General features: G+C 42.9%; 1 pseudogene; it reads right to left on the reverse strand.

Annotated features, from left to right (window-relative positions):
* Nucleotides 1–231: 231 nt before the first annotated feature.
* Nucleotides 232–1,064, reverse strand: LOC132211914 (signal recognition particle 19 kDa protein-like; annotated as a pseudogene).
* Nucleotides 1,065–10,182: the final 9,118 nt, after the last annotated feature.

Genomic DNA, 10,182 nt, shown 5'->3' on the forward strand with positions numbered 1-10,182 from the left:
TCAGCAATAGCACTCTTGGTAGGGCACAGTTATAATGGATTGCTATGGAAACAGTGGGATTGACCTCTTCACACAGTTATTCCTTTAAACTTAGTACAAAGGTTTTCCTGCAGTGACCAGAAATTTCACATCCCGGTCTCAGGGCATTGTCACAAGATGTCTGCTTTTGGTTGTCAGCTATAAGAAACCATTTCAGAATGCCTCTTTTGATATATTTTTTTTTTTGCACAGTCAGTTTTGAATTTTATTTCATTAGCTTAAAAGGTGAACAATATGTTTCAAATCTTATTAAACTCATTTGTCTGAATATGTTTACATAGAGCACAGATACAGGATTTCAAGTAACTTATGGTAGAGGCCATTGTCCATTTAAAAATAAGCTTCTTTCTTCCACAAAAACTGCACTGAAATGCAAAAAAAATTTTCTTTAATACTGCGTAAGAGCTAGACGCAAACTTCTGATGTAAATTTATTTCATTGTCAACTCTCATGCTAAAGCTGGGAGGCACAAATGTTCATAGTTCAGTTAAATGATACAAACAAAAAGCTTCAGTTTCTCTCAGATACAAATCAGAAACCTCCATCCACGTCTCTTACAGTAGTATGTCAGACTTGATTGTCTTGCCAGGTCACTTCTTCTTCTTTCCTTTCCCTTTTTTACTTCCCTCTCCTTGCTGAAGAGTTTGGTCACTACCTCCTGTTTTTTGTGTCCTTGTTTTTAGTTTAGGAATCATTTCCGCTGCATACAACATTACTGACTTACGTGATGGGAATTGTATAAGACAGAGGCTGCCATCTTCCTGTTTGAGTTGAACCCGGACTCTGCCCCTGTACTGAGCATCACGATTCCATTCTCTGGAGTACATTTTGTTTTTCTCAAGAAATGCATTAAGTCCAACTGCTGAGCACACATCTTGAATCTCTGTAGCTTACTTATGGGGATTCGCCTGCCCTCCGCGATGGTCTTCTTGTTATTTAAATAGGCAGGGTATATACAAATAAACCTGTCCTGGTCGGCCTGGGACCGCGCCATGGCGCAAGCCATCTCCGCCCGTGCCCACTGGGGTGAGCCAGAATGCCTCTTTTGATATTTTTAAGTGAAATTTTACTTTGGTAATATTTTGCTATATTAATTATATTTAAATATTTTGAATTATGTATTCTGTTGATACATCCACTTATGTGGCAATATCGCTTTGTTCCAATTCCTGAACAGTTAAATATATGTATGTTTCTTATGTAGGCATATTTCAATAATGGTCTACTAGAATCACTGAATTCAGAGAATATTGAGCATTACGATTAATGAAAGAATTAAACAAAAGTGATTTCAAATCAATGTTTGTGGTTTCAAATTCAGGTCTGTCACTGAGAAGAAAACTCAGTTTCTTCTTGCATATAATAGGATCAATTATAACTGCTTCTTAGGTTTACTGCCAGGTTCTAAGCAATAATGCAAACCCTTGCTAGGAGTTAGTAGGAATAATGACAACAATTGTGTTAGTATATTTGTCATCACTATCAAGATGTTTAATAATATTATTATTATTTACTATTATAGAAAATGTCATAAAGTAGTTATATTACCTCTTCATTGTAGGAAAATGTATGTAAGGGTTATAGTCTACCAAGAATACTTCTTGTATTTAGGTGTAATAGTAACTAGTGAATGACTCATCCCTTTAAGTAATTTGTTATTGATAACAGGCTATATTTCAGATCCAGTTGGCAAAAAACTAATTTATGATGACAAAAGTACAGAATATATTGGATAACATGTCATTAACTGGATACTGAGTTTTCCAGAAAACTCTTCAACAAATCTCAGATACATTTCTCACTTTTCCACTAGAGATTGAGCTCACCATATATCTGCTTAATTAATAGAGTTTAAAAATCAGCACCCTACTAGAGTTTCTGACTTTTCCAAGGTGAATGGTGATAACCTACAATGCAATGTAGGTTTAAACCTAGCACACCTGTCAAGCCTAGCATCCCCACAGAGACACATCAGCACTGATCTGATTAAGATCAGAACTACAAACAGAGAAAAAATAATGAAGCTCTTGAATATCTATATCTATATCTATATCTATATAGATATAGATATAGATATTCATTCTACCTTTCTAATCTCTTGTGTTTTGTTTTGGCTTCATGCATTCAATCTCATTCTGCCACTGGAATTGACTTGCATTCTGAGTTTTGTTACAGTGGTGACCTCCCACTAAAATGTGTTTGGTGAAGATCATTTTGTTTTGTTTCCTTTAACATCTGATTTCTTATGAATAGAATATTATACATAGTATCTTAAAATTATCTTTGGAAAAAAAGGAAAATATTTATTCATATGGTGACCATATTAAATATCTATATAATACCAGTTGTACTGGTTAATAATGCGGATCTTGTAATCAAAGAAAACACGATAATTTCAAGAGAAACATCAAAAGTGCTTTATGCAAAGTAATGTCCATCACCAGCTACACATTTCCCCCATCTTTCAGGTAATTTGTGGATACCAACCCAATAGACCTTTTCTTGCTTTCAGGCAAACCATTCAGAGACCCAATTTTCCACTTCTTTGTACGGTGTGAAGTGCTGCTCAGAAAATGCATGTGCCATCGATCAGAACAAGTGTTAACATGAAGGAGCAAGGTCCGGTGAATATAACGGCTGGGTTAATACTTCCCAGGCAAGATCTTTTAACGTGTCTTTAACTGATTTTGAAGTGTGTGATGGTGGGTCATTGTGAAGCAAAATTACTTTGCCATGTCTTCTGGCACATTCTGGCTGTTTTAGGATCAAAGCATGGTTCAAATTGATTATTTGTTGTCAGTAGTGATCAGTATTAACGGTTTCACCTGGTTTTAGAAGCTCATAATACACCACACCTTCCTGATCCCACCAAACACAGAGCATTGTCTTCTTTCTGAAGCAATTTGGCCTTGCAGTCGATGTTGATGGTTGACCTAGATCAACCCATGATTTTGTGCATTTGGGATTCTCAAAATAAATACACTTTTCATTGCCAGTCACAATTCGATGCAAAAATGACTTTCTTTCATGCTGTTGAAGCAACATTTTACTAATGACTTTTTGGTTTCCATTTGTCTTTTGTTCAATTGATGTGGCACCCATTTTCCCCCCTTTAAAATCTTTCCCATTGCTTGTAAATGATGGGAAATTGTTTGCTGAGCAACGTTTAATCTTTCTGCAAGTTGTTTTTGAGTTTGACATGCACCCTCATCCAATAATACTTGTTATTACTGGTCTCCTAACCTTTTCGGTTGACCTGGACGTTCTTTGTCTTTCACATCGAAATCATCACTTTTAAAGCGTTTAAACCGGTGTTCACAAGTATCTTGAGCTGAAGCAAGCTTCTCAAAGTATACAATAACCTACAGCAGCACTTTTCTTCAAAATAAAGTAATGAATTAAAACTTCCGCAAACGCTCTTTTTTTGGCACGAAATTCGACATTTTTAAGCGTAAAAATATCTATGATGTTAACACCTTCAGCAAATTTGACATATGAAGTTTTGAAGCTTGCTGTCAATACAACAAAATAGCATACATATCAAATCGCATATATATAAACATATGTATAACTCTATCGACTGAAAAAAATCCGCATTATTAACCGGTACACCTGGTAAAGAGGTAATATGCTAATTGGTCCTAATGGTGTCCCAGTCATGACTGGTCAACAGGCTGTGTGCCCACAGGAGCTGGTGGGTGGGGGTGGGGGGCGGGGACTCCCACACCCAGCAGAGGCGCGGGGAGACCTGCCCAGTGCTAACATCATGCTGCCTCAGAGGTGGAGGCTGCTCCTGATGGAGGCACGGGCAGGCGGGAGCTGGTGGCGGGGACTTCCGCCCTTAGCGGTGGCATGTGCAGGCCTGTCCAGTGCTAAAGTCAAACGCTGCCTGCCTGTGTCCCCGCCCAGCACTGAGGTGAAGCTGCCTGCATGTGTCCCTGGTCAGGGACATGACACTGCCTACCTGTGTCCCTGACCTGGGATGTGGCACTGCCTGTGTGAGTCCCCACCTAACGCTGAGGTGAAGCTGCCTGTGTGTGTGTGTGACCCTGGCCAGGGATGTGATGCTGGCTGTGTGTGTTCCCGGCCTGGGACATGATGCTGTCTGCGTGCGTCCCTTCCCAGTGCTGATGTGTCTCTGTGGGGATGCTAGGCTTGACGGGTGTGCAGGCCGGCCGGGTCTGGGTCTTGCCCAGTGCGGTTGGGCCAGCCTAGTCTGGGTCTCAAGTGAGTTTGATGCCTGCACAGGTGTGCAGAGACTTGCACAGGTGTGCATATTAATTCCCTTTTAATATGCACAAATTTTTGCACCGGGCCACTAGTTCTTCTTATATTTATCTGTTGAATATTTTATTTACTTATTAAATTGATATATCTTTTCAGAAATAAGGCATCACTTTGTTGAATATTTTTGACTTTCATGTATTGAAACAGAAAAAGAGTCAGGCATTCATCATTGTATTATGGGAACAATCAGTATGTTCTTTTATTTTTTTAATCTTTATTGTTGAAAGTATTACATATGTTCCCTTTTTTTCCTCATTGACCCATTCTAGCCCACCCCTGCCCCCTATCCCAGGCCATCACCACACTATTGTCTGTGCCTATGGGTTATGCATATATGCAAACATGTTCTTTGGTTGATCTCTTCCCATACACCTGCACACCCCCACCTTCCCTCTGAGATTCTCAACTGGCTGTTCCATGCTTCTATGTCTCTGGATCTATTTTGTTCATCAGTCTATTTTGATTATTAGATTCCACATATGAGTGAATCATATCTTTCTCTGACTGGCTTATATCACTTAGTATAATACTCTCGAGGTCCATCCATGCTGTTGCAAATGGTAAGAGTTCCTTTTCCTTCTTCCTTTCTTTCTTTCTTTCTTCCTTTCTTTCTTTCTTTCTTTTTTTTTTACCACCTCCATGTAGTATTCCTTTGTGTAAATATACCACATCTTTTTATTCACTCATCTACTGATAGGCACTCGGGCTGTTTCCAGATCTTAGCTATTGCAAATTGTGCTGCTATGAACATAGGGGTGCATATATTCTTTCTGATTGGTGTTTCTGATTTCATAAGATATATTCCTGGAAGTGGGATCACTGGGTTAAACCTCAGTTCCATTGTTATTTTTTTGAGGAAATGCTATATTGTTTTCCATAATGGTTATACAGTCTGCATTCCCACCAGCAATGAACTAGTTTTCCCTTTTCTGTATATCCTCACCAGCACTTGTCATTTGTTAATTTGTTGATGGTAGCCATTCTGACAGGTATAAGGTGATACCTTATTGTAGTTTTATGTACAAAGTTCAAAGACTTTGTTTCAAATATATCTTGATGGCATGGTGTAGTTCTAAGCGGTACCTCATTATGCTATAAAGGTATGCAATTATAAAAATAAATGCTCTTGTTAAGACCTTCACTATTGCGAAAACATATGTTGGATAAATATTTGTCTAAATAATAATGACAAATATTTTATTTGAATTTGGTAAATTTTTAATACATGCAGTTGATGTGCAGAACAATAGGAAGAAATCGTTTATGCACATAAGGATATGATTGAACCTATACATGTGTCATGTGTACACACACACACACACACACACATGCACATACACACCAGCTTTCAGTCATTTTTTGCTGCATAGCAAGCCACTTCAAAACAAAATGACCCGACTTGCATGCAAATTGAGTTTGCAAGCTGTAGGCTGGGACCTTCTCTCCACAGGATCTCTCATCTCCCAAAGAAGCGAGTCTGAGTTTATTTTGGGAGATAGAAACATCAATGATGAGAGAGAATCATCAATCAGCTACCTCCTGCACAGTCCCCACTGGGGATGGACCCACGCATGTGTCCTGACCAGGAATCAAACTATGATCTCCTGGTTCATAGGTCGATGCCCAACCACTGAGCAACACCAGCCGGGTGAAGCTAGTCTGAGTTTCTTTACATTACAATTACAATACATGAAAATGAATAGAGCATAAACTGAAATACCTTTTGGACACTGCACAATGTCATATCTGCCATGTCATATGGGTCCAATCATATCAAGCCCACATCCGGTCCAGATCAAGGAGATGGAAAATAAACTTCACCTCTTAAATGAGGAGTAGCATAGTCATATTGAAAAAAATGAATGTGTATATAGATGAAAATATGTTGGCATCTGCATTTTCAATCTACCTACCATATCTTCTGTAAGTCTTCTATTAATTCAGACAATGAAATGGCAATATTAGAACCAAAGTGACTACACAGAGCAGGGTTGAAGCCATGCACATCCTTTCCTTCTAGATAATTACTTAAGGACTATATGTCTGTTGTTGTCACTGTCGCCCTAGGTAAGGCCATGCATTTATGCTGTGCCTCCACCTTATATTGTAGTCTACATAAACATTTGGTTAGAACCTACACTAAGAAACCTCATGCTCCTATTTAAGGAAAAGTTTCCATAGGCCCCTCTCTTTTGTTTTATTTTTCTAACTTACTTGTTGTTCGGTTGTTTAATTTTCCCAAACTCAGAAACCAAAGGAAGAAAGAATGGCCAGTGAGCAGGTATACCAAAATCACATGTGACACCAAATATCCAATGTCCAAAATTTCATATTCTTCCAGTGTGAGAAGTTTTACTTTAAATAAGAGAAGCATTACTTCTTGTGCTTTTGTGATTTTCATTAAGACTTTTAGATACATCCCAATCAAGTATCAATCATTTGTTTTTAGTATTGCACACAACTAAAATACTAGCGTGATTATATTATAAATGTTTTTCTGGCCTTAATTTTATTAGACTCAAGTTTTATGTAGTTATGACATAATATTTTAGAAATACACTGTGGGGCAAAAGTAGGGTTATAGTTGTTTATATGGAAAATAAGATAATACTTAATAAATAATACAGGAATAACCTATGTTTTGCATAATTACATTTTTTATTTTTTAAGATTTTTTATTGATTTCTAGAGTAAGAGGAAGGGAGGGAGGGAGAGTAAGAGGGAGAGAAAGAGAGAGAGAGAGAGAGAGAGAGAGAGAGAGAGAGAGAGAGAGAGAGACATTGAGAGAGACATCGAGAGAGACATCCATGTGAAAGTGAATCATCAATCAGCTGCCTCCTGCATACCCCTAACTGGGGATCGAGCCAGCAACCTGGGCATGTGCCCAATTTGGAATCAAACCAGCAATCTTTCAGTGCAGAGGATTACACCCAACTGAGTCACACCAGCCAGAGCCACATACTCACAGCTTTAAACCTGCTTTTGCCCCACCCTGTATTATTTGTCTTCTCTCAATATCAGTGTAAAGATTTGCACTTTAGAATGCGATGAAATTTAACACAACTTTTTAAATGTTTTTGTTTTGTTTTTTCAAATTACAGCTGACATTCAATACTGTATTAGTTTCAGGTGTGCAACATAATAGTTAGACATTTATATAATTTAAAAAGTATTCCCTCCTCCCTACCCCCCCAAAAGTCTTGCACCGACCTAATGCGATGTATAATTATTACAATACCAGTAACCCGTTGCACAGATTTGTGCACATTGAAAGGAAATTAATTAGCAGGTTGCCAGTGGGATGGGACTGGGCAAGATTGGCTGGACATGCGCTGGAGCCAACCTCCCATGGTCCCTCCCTGGCCGGCCGCACCTGGGGCAGCACCAAGGTTCGAAGGGTGTCTGTGGAGTGAGCGGGGTCCTTCCAACAGGTGGGATCCCTCAGCCTAGCCTGCGGGGATTAGGTTGAAACACACTCTCCAACATTCCCTGAGGGGTCCTGGAGTGCGAGAGGCACTCTGAAAAGTTGCTGTCGCTTGGCAGCTCCTGCGTTGAGTGTCTGCCTCCTGGTGGTCAGTGTGCATCATACTTACTGTCCAGTCAGAGAGTTGGAGGATTGTATAGCCTTTTATATATATACTAGGGGCCCGGTGCACGAAATTCGTGCACTGGGTGTGGGGCGGGGGGGAGTGTCCCTCAGCCCAGCCTGCCCCCTCTCACATACTGGGAGCCCTCAGGCGTTGACCCCCATTACCCTCCAATCGCAGGATCGGCCCCCTGCCCAGGCCTGACGCCTCTGGCCTAGGTGTCCGGCCCAGGCAGCGGGGACCCGCAGCTGCAGCGGCCCCACGATCGTGGGCTTCGCTTTAGGCCCAGGCAAGGGACCCCTAGCTCCTGGGACTGCCAGCTTCGACCGTGCCCAGCTCCCATTGCTGGCTCCACCCCTACTTCCTGCTATCACTGGTCAGGGCGGAAAAGGCACCTGATTCTCCGATCATGGCTGGGGGGGCAGCTCTTAGCTCCCCCCTGGGTTTCCAATCACTGTCAGTGGCAGGGGGCTTCTTCCTGCTTTCCCTTTCGCCTCCCTGCATTGTGCCTACATATGCAAATTAACCCCCATCTTGTTGGCAGTTAACTGCCAATCTTAGTTGGCAGTTAACTGCCAATCTTAGTTGGCAGTTAATTTGCATATAGCCCTGATTAGCCAATGAAAAGGGTATCGTCGTACGCCAATTACCATTTTTCTCTTTTATTAGTGTTGACTAGAGTCCTGGTGCACAAAAATTTGTGCACTCAAGGTGGGGGGGCGTCCCTCAGCCCGGCCTGTGCCCTCTTTCAATCTGGGACCCCTTGGGGGATGACCACCTGCTGGCTTAGGCCTGCTCCTCAGGGGATTGGGCCTAAGCTGGCAATCAGACATCCCTCTGGCAGCCCGGCAGCCCTCGGGGGATGTCCACTTGCCAGCAGGGAGCAGACCTAAGCTGCAGTCGGTCATCCTTAGTGCTGCTGAGGAGGCAGGAGAGGCTCCCACCACCACCGCTGTACTGGCAGCCATCAGCCTGGCTTCTGGCTGAGCAGAGCTCCTCCATGTGGGAGCACACTGACCACCAGAGAGCAGCTCCTGCATTGAGCATCTTCCCCCTGGTGGTCAGTGTGTGTCATAGTGACCAGTCATTTCCAGTCTTACTGCTGTTAGGTTCAGTTTGCATATTACCCTTTTACTATATAGGATAGAGGCCAGGTGCACGGTTGGGGGCTGGCTGGTTTGCCCTGAAGGGTGTCCCGGATCCGGGTGGGGGTCCCGCTTGGGTGCCTGGCCAGCCTGGATGAGGGGCTGATGGCTATTTGTAGCTGGTCACACCCCCTTCAAGGTGGGGGTCCCCACTGGGGTGCCTGGCCCGTCTGAATGAGGTGCTGAGGGCCGCGGGTGGCTGAAAGCAGGTATCTGGGGTTTGTTTAGCTTCTATAATTGCAACTTTGTTGCTTAGAGTGGAACTCAGAGCCCGGCCACAGCAGGGAGTAAGCTTGGCTTCCTCCATCACTGGAGCAAGCAAACCTCCTGCTCACTTCAGCTGCGTGGCTGCTGGCTGCCATCTTGGTTGGGTTAATTTGCATATCCTGCTGATTAGCCAATGGGAAGCGTAGCAGAGGTATGGTCAATTACCATGTTTATCTATTATTAGATTATATATATATATATATATATATATATATATATATATATATATACACACACACACACACACACACATACACACACACATATATTAGAGGCCTGGTGCACAAAATTCGTGCATGGGGGAGGGTGCCCTCAGTCCAGCCTGTACCCTCTCCAATCCGGAACCCCTCAGGGGTTGCCCAACTGCTGGTTTAGGCCCGATCCTCAGGATTGGGCCTAAACTGGCTGTCAGACATCCCTCTCAAAATCTGGGACCACTGGCTATTAACTGCTCGCCTGCCTGCCTGATCGCCCCTAAGTGCCCCTCTGCTGGCCGGGTCACAACCCAACTGCCCTCCCTGCAGGCCTGGTCACCCCCAATTGCCCTCCCCTGCAGGCCTGGGTCCCCCCCAACTGCCTCCCTGCAGGCCTGGTCACCCACAACTGCCCTCCCCTGAAGTCCTGGGTCCCCCCCAACTGCCCCTCCACTGCAGGCCTGGGTCCCCCCCAGCTGCCCACCTGTAGGCCTGATCACCCCTAACTGCCCTCCCCTGCAGGCCTGATTGCCCCCAACTGCCCTCCCTTTCAGGCCTGGTCCCTCCCAAATGCCCTCCCCTGCTGGCCATCTTGTGTCCACATGGGGACAGCCATCTTGTGTGTTGGAGTGATGGTCAATTTGCATATTACTCTTTTATTAG

Source organism: Myotis daubentonii, chromosome 11 (assembly GCF_963259705.1).
Source record: "Myotis daubentonii chromosome 11, mMyoDau2.1, whole genome shotgun sequence".
Taxonomy (NCBI): Eukaryota; Metazoa; Chordata; class Mammalia; order Chiroptera; family Vespertilionidae; genus Myotis; species Myotis daubentonii.